The sequence below is a fragment of the Melopsittacus undulatus genome, chromosome Z (assembly GCF_012275295.1).
Source record: "Melopsittacus undulatus isolate bMelUnd1 chromosome Z, bMelUnd1.mat.Z, whole genome shotgun sequence".
NCBI lineage: Eukaryota > Metazoa > Chordata > Aves > Psittaciformes > Psittaculidae > Melopsittacus > Melopsittacus undulatus.
Window position 1 is genome coordinate 43143723 of NC_047557.1, and position 17582 is coordinate 43161304.

Consider the following 17582-nt stretch of genomic DNA (forward strand, 5'->3'; position numbering starts at 1 on the left):
AAACCAGGGTTTCAGATGTTTAGGGAACTGAGATGTTTGTTGATGTTCATAAAAATACACTGAGACTCAGAAAACAACTCATTCATCATAGTAAGATAAAAATACATTAAAAATAAACACCAATAAAAATACTCATTAGGAATAATTGCAAGGAGAAAAAAATGAGGACTGTCTGCAGCCTCAGGGACCTCAGCAATCAGGGATCACTGACTGAGTATTTTTGCCCTGTTTGCTTGCAGGCATCTAAAAATTCTGGAGCCATAACCCCATGTTTTTCCCCTGTAGCATGAGGCTGTCTTTAGGTAAAGCAGTCTTCTAGTTCTGTCCAGAGGATTGTGGAGGATATCATTTAGAAACAGAAATGGCCAACAAGTCTCAAAACCTTATTGACTGTAAAGCCTAACTCTTTAAATAGAGAGAGTGTCTGCAATATGGATCCAATGAGAAGAAATTCACCTGAGTCAAAGAAAAAAAATCCCTTTGCAGTTTGCCAAGAACAATCAGAAGAATGTTTAAACACATTCAGGATGACAGAACCAGTTCAAAATGTTTATCAGCAGTCATCACGTAACAGTGTTTCAGAAAATATCAGCTGAGAAAAGCTCAGACGCTGCAAAGGTTCTTGCATAAAAAACCCCAACTCCTCTATTTAGTCCTCACAGCCATCATTTATTTCCCTACTAATTAATACTTCAAACTACAACTATGTTATCTTGCACAAAAATTAGTGGAATGTGCAAATTAATTAAAATTTTTTTTCAGTTCAAAAATTTATCACCATATATTTTTACAGAGAACTAACAAAAGTTTTATCTTTAAATGTAAATGTGGTAAAGCAAAGAAGTCTTGAAATAAACCCCCTCATTTTGGTTTACAGATGGCATGTAGTAGCCACACCACTCAGCATGGTTTCCTGTTTGGTATGTATTCACAGTCCTATGATGGTCTTTCAGAACTACATTCTAACACTGCTTTGAAGCCAACAGGAATCACATCTCTATACGTTACGCAGCAGAAAAGTTGAGGGTCAGCAAGATCTCTTGGGACTAGTGCTAGAATCAATATACTTGGCAAGAGATTCCTTACATGGGCTTCACAGGACAGGGTGACCCTCAACACAGGACAGAGATGGCCTTAAGAAGAAAGACAGATTTGTACTTGAGAGCACTTCATACCTGACTTGCCACTGCCAAAATACTGTGCCTGAATAGCACAGTCTGGAAGTAAAGCAATTTGCAGAAGGCTGCCGGAGGTTGATTGCCTGAGTAATTGGAAACTGTTCCAGAGGTCATTTTGAAAATCAAACCTACTGTTTAAACTGAAGTAAGAAAATCAAATGTGCTTTGAGAAGGAAGGATTAAAAGTACCCAAACCTGCATAGTACTGGCTATTTATCATTAGATTAACTGGAAATGCAGCAGTAGAGGTGTGATTATTGACATATATGTATATTGGCATAGCACTGAAATCAGGGTGCATTCATGTGCCAAAATTGTAAGTCAGCAAATTAATCAATGGCAAAGGAACAAATGTAGTGTTATCTGTGTCAGAAATATTAAAACTAATAGTGGCACATATTTTTTTAAAAATTGAGTGTTACTCCATGAAAGGTAACACTATTCAGCATGCCTTTATTATACAAGTTTTGTCATGTTTCTAGGACTCTGCACAGAAACTGTGGTAGGTTTTGATAGACGTTAAAATGTCCCTAAAGAGAAAATAGCCAAACTAGAAAGTACTTTGCAGTCAATACTATGGATATAGTACATCTGTTTTTTCTTGAACTCCTGGACAAATAAACCAGGAGAGTTAATCTACGTGAAAGAGTGTTCTGAAGCGTGGGAGCACTGTGTTTCCAAGGGGTGATGTGACATGTAATTGTTTGATATGTACGATCTACAGTTTTTAGGTGTTCTGAGCCCAGTGTTATGTGTCTGTGCTTTATGTGGTGTTTCTGATACCTCCAAGAATCATAGAATCATAGGATAGTTAAGGTTGGAAAGGACCTCAAGATCATCTAATTCCAACCACCCTGCCATGGGCAGGGACACCTAACACTAGAGATGTTGCCCCAGGCTCTGTCCAGCCTGGTCTTGAACACTGCCAGGGATGGAGCAGTCACAGCTTCCCTGGGCAACCCATTCCAGTACCTCACCACCCTCACAGCAAAGAACTTCTTCCTTATATCCAATCTAAACTTCCCCTGTTTAAGTTTCAACCCGTTACCCCTTGTCCTATCACTACAGTCCCTAACGAATAGTCCCTCCCCAGCATCCCTGTAGGCCCCCTTCAGATACTGGAAGGCTGCTATGAGGTCTCCACGCAGCCTTCTCTTGTCCAGGCTGAACAGCCCCGACTTTCTCAGCCTGTCTTCATATGGGAGGTTCTCCAGTCCCCTGATCATCCTTGTGGCCTCCTCTGGACTTGTTCCAACAGTTCCATGCCCTTTTTATGTTGAGGACACCAGAACTGCACACAGTACTCCAAGTGAGGTCTAACAAGAGCAGAGTAGAAAGGCAAGAACGAACAAAACTAATGCTAAACCTTCTACCCCTCCCCAGTACCTCTTTCTCTTTTCTATTCTAAAAAATATTTTCTGATTCTGAATTGTGCTTTTCTCATTAACTGAAGTACAGGCATGCTAATTACTTACCTTTCTAACATCTGGGGAAAGAACTAGAGTGTTTTTAAGTGCCCTGTTGTGACTATTAAGAAGAGATAGGTCAGGGCCTGCTAAATAAGCCCTGCTTGATTAGTTCAGGTCCTTCTGAAAGTTTATTAGTTAAGATGTATTACCTCAGCTTCTTTGGTGTAGAGTACATCTCTAAGACAGAAAGTGCTTTCTTTTTCTTGATTCCATGCAATCTTGTATGTTGCCTGAATTCCAGAGTGCCTGTAAAATGGATTGTAACTGTCATTGTAAGATCAGTTGATCATGCAAACAGCTGATCTGTTCTTTGATCTGCACTTTTTAAACACATGTGTGAGAGGTGTGGATATAGCCTTTACTTCAAATTCCAAAGTTTTCTGCCCTTTTTTCTTGTGAGAAAGTGAATTACAGTCAGAAGAGAAACATAAATGTCTTGGTACTCTTTGCAAAACCAGCAGTTTAATGATCTTGATCCTGAAGAATTCACCCACAAATTTGTCAGGTTTTTTTTCCTGACCTTCCCTATGGTTATTTGCACACACACACAAATGCACAGGTAATGCATAGCTGCTGTAACCAAATTTTCCCATGTACACTAAAGCATTCCTATCTGAACATGTATATTCCCAAAGACTGTTAAGTATGATCTCCACAAATATTCAAACTAGTCAAGAAAGGCATTAGCCATGTCTTGGTAGGAGTAAGGTCAACTGCTTTGATATACTCCTAAAGATCCTAAGCAATGGAAATCTAACTCCCCAGAACATCCAATGAAGTTAAAGGTTTGACACATTCTCTTTTTTCCATATACCATGAACCTAACTTGCCAGACATCTCTCTCTACTCTTAACAATCCGTGCAATGTCATACATTGTAGATTTTGAGGATCTTACCTTTGAAGGTGTGATCTAACCAGAAGTAATGAAATTTGGTAGTCTAAGCATCCAAAACATTTATAGAATTACTAAAATGAATTAATATGAAAGCACAACAGGGTCTCATTTTATGTTTTAAATTTCATTAAGTCAGGGCTATTCACCAAAACCAGAAAGGGCTGAGATGCTGAAGGTAGCTGCTGGGAGATGATATGTCTTCCCTACCTCATCTCCTGCTTCCAAGGGAGAGCTTCTTAAATCCGCATTTCGTGGCTCAGAGGTGAGAAGTATATTACAGGATATGAAAGACTGTATTTGCAACACATTTCTCAATAGCAGACAAAAAGTAATATGAACTGTATCTTTTCTTCTGCACAATACATATGCATATGTATTTTTGTAAGTGTATACTGACTTAAATGCATATTCAGGATCTGATATTTTACCAGACCAGCTTATGGGCTGTACAGTCACCATTCTGTGGTCTGCAGTTTAAGATTTAAGAGATGTGCGACTTAATGATGTCATTTGGCATTTAAAATATATATCCTATGAGTCTTGAATTAAAATGGGTACAGGCTGAAGCACTGAATAAAACCTAATCCTTTCACAAACCAATGAATCTACATAAGCTTTGAAATTCACTTATGAATTGAGAATTTTCTAGTACATATACTGCAAAAATTGACATTACTATTTACTACTTAGGTCAAGCAGCATGCCTAATGTTATGCATGTTTTAATTCGCTTAACTCTTAAACTGAATTTATGCACAGTGCTTTGTACTGAGCCAGAATGCAGCTGCTATTTGGAAATTGGAGTAATAATGTGCTTATATAGGAATCAGTATTAGGTGGTATTTTCCACTTCCATTTTTAAAGAAATCCTTCTGGGAGGATTCCAACTCATCTGTGCATTTGCAGAGATAGAAACCTTTTATTTAGGTAATCACATTGTCATGTTAAATCAAAATAAATAATTTGTAAACAAACAAGCAACAAATAGGAAGCAGGGAAGAGTTCATTTGTGTATACAATGGCCCTCAGCTGAAATCTGCAGCTTTACCAAAGCACAGATATATTATCACAGCTCAATGATAAAGGGTTTTCTTTGCTTTTCCCATCTTTTGCATGCTCTTCTCTGAGTAACCCCGGATTATTGCTCTGACATAGCTTCCCTGAATGGTAGCATCATTCTGGCTTCTTTAGCTCTGCAGTTGTGGTCTCAGAGTATCATCTCTTGCTTTACTGCACAGCCTCATTTAGAGAAAATGCCCAATATGCTCTGACGTGAGAACATACAGCTTCATGGGAAACCCATGCTAACTGTAAGGATTACAGCTAGGAACAGTGGTCTTGCTAGAAAAAATCAGCATCTACCTATTATCTGCAAAGGTAGCAAAATGTCACCTTAGCCAAAGAGGCGTTGAAGAGCTGGCTATCCCTGCCCAGGATCCTTACCAGATTAACTGTCAGCTTCACTGTGTGACTTGTCTCCATTCACCTTACTTCTGTGGTTTTGATATGTTGACAGCTCCCTAATCCTGCTCTGGGAAACAGACTTTTCATTCACAGGATATGAAGGTGACTTCAGAGGGTTCATTGATTTATGTTACTCTTCAGTACTGATTGCTGCCATTTTCTCAGGAAAAGTGGTGTGTGCCACCAATGGCTGTATTCACTCGCGGTTCACCATGGATACCTGTGTACCCAGAATTAACTCATTCTCTTCTCTTCCAAAACAATATATAAAAGACTAAATACCTTGTTTTCAGCCTTTTTAGCTTCAGTATGTGTAAACCAGTAACAGAAATGAAACACATTCTTTCCCACAGATGTTACACCGATGGACAGATTCCTATAATACCAATTGCATAAGCAATAAAGGATGCCAGATTTGCAAGTATTTGCTGCAACCTTGTGCATAGGTATAAAGTCACACACAGGTCACAGGCTGAACCTGTTCTTTCTAGAACGTGGGCTGCCACTTGCAAAACTTAGGTCTATTTTACTGAAATTCAGAATGTGCAGGTTCTAGACTGACCTGTGCATAGTTGAAGTCAAAGTCAATCTTCTCTATTCCTCAACAAATCAGAACAATAATGATTTTTCCACCTAATGAGGGCACTGAGAGGCATAATCTATTAGGGCCAGCACATGGCTAGTCCAATATAGATACATAAAACAGGGTGAAGATTACAAAAGCTCTCTCCAGATCTTGAATGTCCACCCAGGAAACAATGATCTTAGTTCGTATTTTCTAGAAAAACTGTCAGTGACACAAAGCTGCAATCCTGCAGGGAAGGGCAGTGGTAACTAACATGATAACTAAGTACAGTTTTAGCTAAGTTGCTTTACTTCAGCTTTTAGGAAGCTAGAACATACAGGGACCATTTTATCACTTCCTTCTGTGTACTGTGACAGGGATCGCAGTAAGTAGTGGAATAAGGTAATATCTGTGTAATTATCTGTCAGCCACAAGACTAAATTCTGATGGTGCGTCTTGGTGCTGGGGGCTGGTGTGTATAAAGCACAGACTGATTTTTTCCTCTCTATATGAATTCTTTTTGCCTTGTACACAATACATGTACTACACCAGCAGGTACAGTGCGAAAAGAGAAACAAGGACAGAGCTCGTGTGGTAACTGCTGGAAGTACTTTGGAAATGCAGGTGGGAAACTGAAGATGATCCAGCAAGGCAGGCCACCTAAAAATGCATGAGTAGTAGCAAGACAAAAGAAAAAGTGTTTTCTGCTGAATTTACAGAGGTTCAAAGCATAAGTTTCATAAAGCAGTATTTGTTTATGGAAGGCACTGCTGTGTTTTCTGGAACAGGTATCGGTGTGTAAACCTGATTTGCCATCTCATGAGTCACAACAAGTGAGCTAATAGAGAGTGTCAGCCTGACCAGTGCTTTAGCACAGAGACAAAGCAAAGCACTTCCACTAGGACTGCTAGCTAATTTTCTGCACTTGAGCTGAGACTGCTGCCAGCCTTAGCTCACTGCTACATGAGTCAAATCTTCTTTTGCTATCAGCAGTTCAAAGATGGTATGTGCGGGATGCCACTGAAGTTGAGCAAATGGTGTTCCTACGCTCACAACACAGCAGCAGGAATAAGAATGCATCACCTTTGGAATGTGTCACGTAAAGAGCATTTCTAGCTCTTGCACTGTAAAAATACGGGTACTGTAGCAAAGTCTGAAGGTTCAGGTTAGACACAGCCCCTGACAGTTTGTGGCTTCTGCAAACATACAAGAACTGATACTACATTACAGGCACATAAAAAAAAAAATCATGAATTTGAAGAGACAGACATAATTAGCAAATAAAAATGCAGTGTATGGAGAGAGCCACGAGATGGTAGCAACCCCATAGTGTGAGTGTCTGTTGAATTTTCTCAATTATGCTGAATTTCTTGAAGCCATCCATGGATAGTGAATGTGTTTATAAATATAAGCTGGACAGGCTAATCTGTAAAAATACTGCATAAACTGTGAACAACAACTCGAACTACATCAAAGAACACCAATGAGACATCCTCCACAGTCATTTTGTTCCTGTTGGCAGAACACATCCTTTATGTTCCTTCTGACAAACAGATGAGACCAAATTAGGATATTCACAAAAATCAGCAATATGGTTTACAGTAGTCTTCAGTCAACTGGTTCTCACAGTGTCAAATTTGATTCTCAGTCTAAAGTCAAGAAGTCTCTGGTGCTTACTAAACACTTTTTCCTAATAGTTTCTGCATAAAGGTTGTAAAAATGAGAGTGTGCAATGGAAGAACTTTTTTCAAGATACTCATCTGCTACTCCATGATAATATCTGCTCACCAAAGCTACAGTGAGACCCTGGTCTCTAGACTGTTCTAGGCAAACATAAAAGTCCACATAGAAAAGTAAGTACAGAACTCTGTATATCTGCACCTGTCGTTTTCGCCAGTGGCTGCAGAGAAAAGGTATTGCTTAGTATTATGTTCCATCTTTTCCCTAAAATATTGACATATTTCATGGGGACTACTGATACAGACAGAAGCAGTGGTGGAAAATATAATAATGCTGGCAGTGCTAATCCTATCATTGAGTTTGTATAGGAAACAACCTATACAAACTGCTCCTTATTTGGGAGCAACAGCGATGAGCGTATTATACATGGCACAAAGATGTGATCCTGCTGCTGTTACCTTGGAAAAGAAAGCTGTACAACAGTTGGGGGTCTGCTACCTTTGCTGGCTTGTGGCATACTAAGACTAACTCCTGAGGTCAGTTCAGCACTCCTTTGCACAGCCTTAGTTCCAACAACAAACTGCACATAAGCACCTTTCATAGGCTATCTTGCCCTGCAGGACAGAAAAGCACAGCTGGCCCAAAATAGTCCAGGACCTCATTAGATCTGCATGTCATCTAGTGCCCTACCCTGAATAGCTCTTTGTGGCCACCACTTTTATAAGTGCAGTCAAAGCTGGCCCTGATCCAATATCTATGGGCCTTTACAGCTTTGAAGGCTCTAAAAATAATGCACTTGAAATAATATACTCAAAGCAAGAATGTGACAGCCCACTGGAGCACAGCTCCCCCCAGACTGTCTCTCTTCGTGCCTGAGGAGCAGTACGCAGGAGCTAATTGTATTGATCATTTCTCTTTCCTCATTGTATGGATGTGGTTTTTAAGAGCCTGAGGTCAGCTACAAGTACAAGCAATTACAGACTTGAGAACCAATTCCCAAGCTGCTGCTGCCAACAGAGTTGTGCCTGCACCAGAATGCTCCAGGGCATTTTGCAATCCAAAATGCAAACACATCCTACTATTTTTGCAAAGGCTGCTCAGCAGTGCTCCAAGTGTCCAGACCTACCTTTGGGCATGACCTGTGTGCCACTCACCCTGCCATCATTATTACTCTCCCATCCCAGAAAGAATGAACTTCTCAGTTTCTTCCCTAATAACAAAACAACTGTAGCAGGGAAAAAAAAAAAAAAACCCAAACCTAAAGTCACCAAACACTGCAGAAATCAGTGATTTCCTAGCTAGACCTATGATACTTTCCTATGTCTGCTTTCTGAGCAATTGCCATTCCAGGTGGGAAAGAGGATTCAGGCTGACTTGAGGTGTCTCCATTCAAATTTAATTATCCCCCTTTTCTATCCAGAAGGCAACGCCATGAAGCATTTAGAGGACGAGCCTAGCAACTGACCTGTTGTGAATCCCAGTGTGTCTGCTGTGATTTGTGCCACATCTCTGACTCTTGCCATGCATCAGGCCCTAGCATTTTTTTTTTTAATTTTTCAAAAACCTGCAGGCTGTTAATCTATTGTTTGCAGTCCCTCAAGAAACCACAGAGAGGGTCCTGCACTACAAACAGTTTATAACTGTCATTTATAAATTCTGAGAATCGTTTACATTTTCATGCTACTCTGGCAATGCACAGGGACATCTGCAATCAAGAGAAACATAATTTACATTTGCTTTGGGGCAGTGCGTGATTTGCAAGGCATAATGAAAGAGGCTAAGGAAAATAGCTCTTCAATATGATTTCCAGCTGTGATACTCTTTGTGACCTTGGGAGAGCAAGCTCTGTGTTTAAGTTTCCATTCATGCGTGTGTTCGTAAGTGTGGCTCTAATGCTTTTAAACTGGTGAGTTCAGTAATTGTCCAGCGTGTGTATGTGTTTTCATTTAACACAACAGAACACAACAGAACAGAACGCAACAGAAATGTTAAACTGTAACAACATACAAAACAAGTATATTACCAAGCTGAAACTTAGAAGACAGGAGTATTTACTTGCACACTGGAAAACCAAAAGAAAAACAGAAAAAACCAAAACCCAACAAAAAAAGCGTATTACCTCAAAAAGGTTTTTGAGACTTTCTTTCGAGCTGCCCTGTTCATACTCACAGCTTGACTCACCAAATGCCTGGTTCTGAGTGCCTGGGGACAGCCAGAGAAATCCCCACTGAGATTGCCAAGTATGTTCATGAATTCAGGAGAACACTGTCACTGTCAAGCACTAGTAAAACACGCCGAAACAATCATACAAAGCAAAAGCAGCAGAAACTTGTTACCTGTTAGAAGAAATTGTTGCATATTCTAACTTGATTAATACTACAGCAGACCTGTACAAAGCGAATAGTTATTCCACTGCATAAGACAGGGAAACTCCTGCTGCATCATGCCACCACTGGATGTTACTCTTGACACATAATGATAAAGAAAAATTTCTGTGAGGATTATGAAATTCTGATGAAGATGGAGCACTTCTTTCTAATGTAAGAAATGCCCCTGGTTCTTAGTGTTTTACATGTAATTCACAAAACAGGCTGAACTTCTGTTCCCTCTAAAGTAAAATTGCATGGTGAAGCTGTGCTGCAGATGTGAGAAAAAACAACCCACTGTGACGCTGCCATTCCTAAGTGTGCAAGCTGTTACAGTATTGAACACAGAGCAAACAAAACTGGTGTTGCAGCATTGTTAGATCAGAGACAAAGGCAGCCTTAAAATGACAAAAATACCCTTTTATGTATTCTATTTGTTGCATGGGAGCCCACATCAGGTTTATAAGCCAGAGAGCTAAAGAAAACTTGACTTGAGCAACTTAGGGGAAAAGAGGGAATAGAGGGGAGAGGTTTAAGATCAGCTTTAAAAATGTAACTTCTAATCTTGCTGCATAGCAGAATTCAAAGACCCACATTAGACAGCAAGGCTTCCCCTGCAGTGTGCAGGCAGAGAGTGATGAGCCAGCTCCAACACCCTGCATGGAATAAAACACTTCAGAACTAAACATCCAATGTCGCAACCATCATTGAAAGTTAGCCTCTCACATCTTTTAATAAAGATAACTACAGATGAGGGGTAATAGCTCCAATTACTCCCTAAAAGGCTCAGCAGATACTGAAAGCTTAGAAAAATAGACTATTTCTCCTACATTGCTTTTGATTGCTCAGTTTCAGCAATGATGTTAGAATAATTTGTATTAAATTCCTCACTGTAAAAACTACTACATCAATAAAACCTTTGATACAAATGCACAGATTAGAGTGCCTTCCACCTCCCACTTGCTTTCCCTGCACAGACCAAAGGCCTCTTAAGCAATTTTACTTGGTTTAACTTGTCTGTGAATTTTAAACATCATAAGTAAAGACAGCCTAAGCTAACCTCCTGGATAGCTGTCTTTCCTGCAAATTACAGACAGTGGGTTGTTATGATAGTGCTACAACTGAAACACAAGCACCAGTTTAATTTTGTAGGCACTTCTTTGAAGAATTACCCGTTTTAATTTATGTTACGTATTCTACTCCAGCAGTATGAATTTGTCTACACAGAGGTGAGATTCACATTTTGAGTGTGTTTTTATGTGCAGAAGGAATTAGAGGTATACAGTCTGCTTTATCATTCTGTAGGTCGCTTTGCAAAGGAAGAACACTCTCCAGTGTGACACAACCATCTTGCTGTGATGCAGGAGTCTCCAGGAGTTAAGGCACAGTCCTACCTTTGTGCAGCATTAAAACACCTCCTTTTTTATAAGGAATATTTTTTTTACAGCGCATTTATATTATTCTCCTCCAGCTAGAGGAGGCAGTGTTTTTCAGAGGCAGAGCTTCCTCCCAGCAGTATATGGCTGAGGAATAAAGCTATGTGCTCTTTCAAACTGAAATTCTAAAGCAGGGACAGCCATTATCAGAAAATAGCCAGGATACTCTGTGAATACTTATCTTTCTTATGTCAGAAGAAACCCATTTCATGCCTTATGGTCCTAATCCAAACTTCACTGAAGCCTGCAGGTTTTCATTAACATTGATATGTTTCAGACCAAATAATGTGGAAAAGAAAAAAACCCAAAAAACTGAAAACACCCCCCCCCCCCCGAAAAACCCAAACCAACCAAAAACCAATCCACAAAGTAGTATTTCACTACCTAGCTTTCAGCCTCTGTGGGGGGATGCAATTAAAGCTGAGCAAAGTAGAACCTGGCTGAGGTTTTCACTCGGCTCTTTCCCACACTCTTTATGCGTCTGAAAAGAATACTTTACAGCTTAGAGTAAATCTGAAATTCTTACATAGCTCTCACCCAATGTGATTTCTGAGAGAGCAACTAGTGATGGGTAGCTAAGGCAGCTTCGGCACTCTTTCCTCAAGTATCTTCATAAACACCATCTGGTGCAGCAGGACTGCACCCATGCTTGGTGAAACGGCTGTTTCCATCTGCTGTGTTCAAAAGTCACATGTGCCTCCAGAGAATAAAATATTTGCATGCTGAAGACAGAAGTAAAGCACAGTTACCAGGCAGCTACCAGCAGTGGAAACCTCTGAGTAGCTTGAAGAGAATGGTTGTAGCTGTTCTGGGCACCCGGGAAGAAGGGAGTCTTTTTGGTTAGGCAACACCACTGAACTACTTAGCAGTGACAACCAGGCAAGCAAAAGGTATTGCTTATCACTTGGAGGCAGGGTTGTGGATCTGGCAAAGATACCTGCTTTGTAATCAGGACTGAGGGAAACCTGTAAAAAAAATAAGAGAGCAGGGAGGAACACAACTGGGAGATCTGTCCCCAGAGCAAATCAGACTGAAAGAACAGATTTTCCCATGGCATTTGGAAGCAAAGACTGCTTTGTAACTGACAAGAGTAGACACTGAGATAAAAGGCCATTAAACAAACTCAAGGCATTGTTTAGTAAGAGGGTAGAAGACAATGGAGAAAATGGATGTGAAAAAATAAGGAGAATGAGAAATAAAATGATGAAAGAAGGACAGTCTTCAGTTCTTTAATGTGGGCAGGGCACAACCTGTTTAGATAAGTGGTTTGATTAATCTAGAACATGCCTATTCTCAGGATCCCATCTGACCCATGTCTGCAGCAGTTAATTGAACCAATTAGACTGGGAATTACAAAGAACAGAAAAAGACATACTACTTATTATACAAACAGCAGCTCACTGCACTCCTGCAGAGACAAAGAGATACATGCACTTTGTTTGAACACTTAGTTTTCCTCCAGCTGCTCTGCATCTGAGGAGTAGTAAAGCATTTGGGAGAAAAAGTAATTTTGTTCTGCTGTGTTTGTACAGCATGAGGAGGTCATGCTCTAGGCTCAATTTCAAGCTACTACTACAGCCTGAAAAATAATTAAAAACAACGATAACTCTTTAATTACCTACAGCATGTACACTTCGCTTTCCCTGCTGAAACGCAGTCATTCCCATTTAAATTTGTGACGCAGAACAGGATATGCAGGATAAACAGGGAAAATTGTCGAATCCTTAAAAATAAAAGGGAGAACATAGAGTGCTTTCTGAATTGTTCCCTCTAGTGTCTTGAAACGTCTGTAACATGTTTCTCTTGAAAAATTTTGGAACATCCATTTCCTTTTCACAGTGGCTTTATACAATTCCCATTGCAGTCCCTTCAGACTGTGGAAGATCACATATGGTGTTTCTGATACAGGCAAAAAAGTATATGTTATTTTAACACATATGTAATGCAACTTCTTTAATGTAAGCAGAGTACACTCTAACAAGGGAGAACCTTGTGTTCTATAATTTCAGCTGATGTTCAGGACCCAACTCTTGCAGTGAGGTATTCACGTCAATAAACACCTATGTTGGTTGTCGCTGTTATTTAAATAAATATATAAATAAATAAAAACGGGCCTTGTACTGCTTCACAGGAAGGTGTAGAGAGATCTTTACTGAATACAAAGGGGAAAAATAATTCACGTCATCATCACTGTTTGGCACTCGTACTGCCAGTCTCAGTCACCATGCCAAGAAGTTACTAACTGTGTGCTCTCACACATGTGGGCTGCTGGCAGACCACAGAAGACAGGTTTGTACCAATGCTGCCTGTGTCACGTATGCTGTTTGAAGTAAAAAAAAAAAAACAGTTCTCATTTCAGCTTGTTTCATTCCATTGCCGTGTTAAAGCCTCCTTGGTCATCTAGGCATAGGTTTTGTCACTGTTGGTCTGAGAAACCTCTTGGTAGAGACAGTATGAGAACCAGTTGAAACTAGCTGCTTACACAGCTTTCTGCTTCTTGAGGGACATAAGGAAGTGAATGCTACTGCAGTTTTCAGGTGCAGACTTGCCTACCCAGAAATATTGTAATGGTGGAAAAGATACAGCCTCCACCAAATTGTTCATTGGAGACTTTAGGCTATATGTAAGAATCCAGAAGCTATAAAAATTGCTTTATTTTTCCCTCAGTTATGCAGGAAAGCCATTCAGAGCCATTAAATTGTGTTTTCCTTAGATGTGGGTGTGCACACACACACAAACACACATACAGAGTAAAATATGAAAAATTGATAAGACGCCATAAAGTACTTTGAAGTCATGAAGATGGGGAGGAGAGGAGAAATAGAGAAAGTGTTGCTTTGGCACAGATTCTCCTCTCTTTTTCAAGTGGGATCAAAGATGCTCTGGTGTAGCTAGGCTTTCCGCAAAAAATGCTTCTAATATATGCAAGCCATTAGCTGAAGTGGGTCTGTAAAAAAAGGCTGTTAATATGCTTCAGAGCACATGTAGGGTTAAAAACCAAAGCATCATTAATTTGTGAATCCAGTGCTTTGCTCAGGTAAGGAGATAATAGTTTATATGAATCCAACTCCCACCAAAATCCAAGCAAAGTTTCCTCATGAATTAAATGTCAGCAGCAGCTAACAAGCTTGCATGAGTTAACTGCCTTTGTCAAAAAATAAGCATTTGGTATAAAAACAGGTAGCAAAATGTTGAGATCAAGTGTACCCTGATAAACTTCGCTGATGATACCAAACTGAGTAAGAAAATGGACACTTTGAAAGCGGGAGCTGGTCTGCAGGAGGATGTGGATAGGCTGAAAGAGTGGGCAAACAAGAACCATATGAAGTTCAACAAGGAAAAGTGAAAGGTCTTGCACCTGGCTAAACACAGTCCAAGAGTGCAGCACAGGCTGGGATCTATCCAGCTGGGGAGCAGCTCTGTGCAGAGAGACTGGGGGTCCTGTTGGACAGCAAGCTCAGTATGAGTGGACAATGTACAGCTGCAGCAAAGAAAGCCAACAAGATGCTCGGTTACATCAACAAGAACATTGCCAGTGTAGATAAGGAGGTCATTATCCCACTATACTTGGCTTTTGTTAAGCTGCACCTGCAATAGTGTATTCAGTTTTGGTCCTTGCTATACAAAACTGATGTGGACAGGTCCAGAGAAGGGTTAGAAGGATTATCAGAGGAGCGGGAAGCCTGCTGTGTGAGGAAAGGCTGAGAGAGCTGAGCTTGTTCAGCCTTGAGAAAAGAAGGTTTAGGGGAGATTTTATCACCATGTTCCAGTATTTAAAGGGTGGCTACTAAGATGAAGACTCCCTTTTTATGAGCAGTCATGTGGAAAAGACAAAGGATAATGGGCACAAGTTGTTCCTGGGAAGATTCTGACTGGACACAAGAGGAAAATAATTCACAGTGAGAACAATCAGAAGTGGTGGACTCCCCTGTGTTGGACACTTTTAAGATTTGGCTGGACAGGGTGCAGTCTACATCATGCTTTGCCAAGAAATGTTGGACCAGATGATCCCTGAGGTATTCTATGACTATATGATCTTTCTCCGTGTCCCACATATTCATGCTTCTATTATTTGGAAGTTATTTCATAGAATCACTGAATCATGGAATAGTTAGGGTTGGAAAGGACCTTAAGATCATCAAGTTCCACCCCCACTGCCATGGGCAGGGACACCTCACACTAAACCATGTCAACCAAGATAAGATATTCATTTCAGAATGTGATACCTGAGTTCTTTATTCAGGAGATGTCTCTTGAAGTTTGGGCTTAATTTTTTTTTTTCTGTTGTTCCTGGCTTGTCCCATTTATGCTCTTCTGAGACATTCATAAATAATTATCAATACAGACAGCTCACCATCAGAAATGTGCAATGTACAGATGGAGGAACATTCAAAAGTTGGCTGGAACCTCTCCTCTTTCCTGAAATGTTGTGTCTTGCATAGTAAGTCCTCACTGAAATATTTGTCTTGGATCAAAGAAACTGGCATAAGAATGCAGTATTTTATCAAAACCACATAAGGGAATACAAGTTTTTGTAGCAGGTCACAAACGCCAGCTTTTTTGTGTCCTTCAGAAACAGATATTTTTGACTTTGATTTAGACAGCTGTTTGACATCTTTCAATATCAAACTGTTTGGGGTTCTTGTTCCTGTTCTTGGTGAGTCAGTGTTTCCAACATCTCTTTGTGAACAACTGCTACTAATAGTTTCATTAGAAAGAAAGAAGTGTTTGTTACTTGCTGCAGCATCAAACTGTTATATATTACTGCTGACTGTGTAATACAGAAGAGAGAGATGTGTCCTTGCTCTTACAATAATGGATACTTTTGCTATTTGCTTTGAATATTTGTAAAGGATGACAACAGTTCTGATACCTGAAATGAACATAGAAATTTTTCACATTAATGGCACACAACTGTAAAAATAAATTTTATCAATTATTATGAAGTTTTCTTTTATCAGTATTACTATTACTTGAATTTCTTAAACACAAGAAGTTTTGACTAGAGTCAATGTTTGGTAGCCATTGGTCTTCCTACAATACAAACAAATCATCTTTGCCATGAAAATCTGACATCTAGACAAAATATGAAAAGTAATGATGGGCTAGGTATGAAGATAAAAGCAAGATGATTGTGCACAAGACATCATAGAATCATAGAACAATTAGGGGTGGAAAGGACTTTTAGGTCATCAAGTTCCAACCCCCCTGCCATGGGCAGGGACACCTCACACTAAACCATGTCACCCAAGGCTTTATCCAACCTGGCCTTGAACACTGCCAGGGATGGAGCATTCACAATCTCCCTGGGCAACCCATTCCAGTGCCTCAACATCCTAACAGTAAAGAACTTCCTCCTTGTATCCAATCTACACTTCCCCTGTTTAAGTTTTAACCCATTATCCCCTTGTCCTATCACTACAGTCCCTAATGAAGAGCTCCTCGCAGTATCCTGATAGGCACCTCCACACAGCCTTCTCTTCTCCAGGCTGAACAGCCCCAACTTTCTCAGCCTGTCTTCATACGGGAGATGCTTCATTCCCCTGATCATCCTCGTGGCCCTCCTTTGGACTTGTTCCAACACTTCCATGTCCTCTTTATGTTGAGGACACCAGAACTGCACACAGTACTCCAAGTGAGATCTCATGAGAGTAGAGGAGAGGGGCAGGATCACCTCCTTTGACCTGCTGGTCACACAGATGATGAACTGTCTTTCCAGCACTCCACAATAATGACTGAATATGTTCCCTTTGGACTGATTTGTATCATTATGCATACACTTTCTAATATTTATAACAGATTGTAGATGTCAACTGCTCCATGAAAAAAAATCCACATCATACCTTGATTTGTCCAAAAATTTGTCCATGCCTTGAACTGTCCAAAACTGTTTTAAAAATGTAATTTGTCTGGAGCAACATGGAAGGGTACAAGTATAAAAGAGGTCACTAGGAGAACCCTAAGGGAACTATACAACTGTATACACCTCTGCTTACCTTTTATGCAGCACCCAGTGCCAGCCAATCTCTCACTAGGAAGATACAAAGACAATGCACCAAACCACAAGAAGGATGCACTATTTGCTGTCCTATAATATTAAGCATTCAAATGTTATGCATTTAAAATAATTTTATTTTACTGAAAACTCATGAGAAACTGAGTATTTCTATATAGACATTATCAGTATTGCTTAGACTAGAAACTAGTCCAGGCAGAATGTCTGTTGTTAGGTTTGAAGTGGCTCTTTGCTTCATTCAAAGAGTACTCAAGTTTTATAAAAAAGTCAAGTGAGTTGTTTTCATGAAGTTAAATGACTATTTAAGGCCACACAATTGAAGGGACAAAGGAGAAACAGATAAATTCCTCTTACTGATCTTCTGACCAAGTGTACTGATACATACACCAGCACTGAGAAGTAAAATCATCTTTCTATTTATGCCACGAAGGCAAGACAAGTACTTTCTTTATTTATTTATTTTTTCAGCATAGGGGAATACAATAGTGGATGAAATGCTATGCTCATAAATAC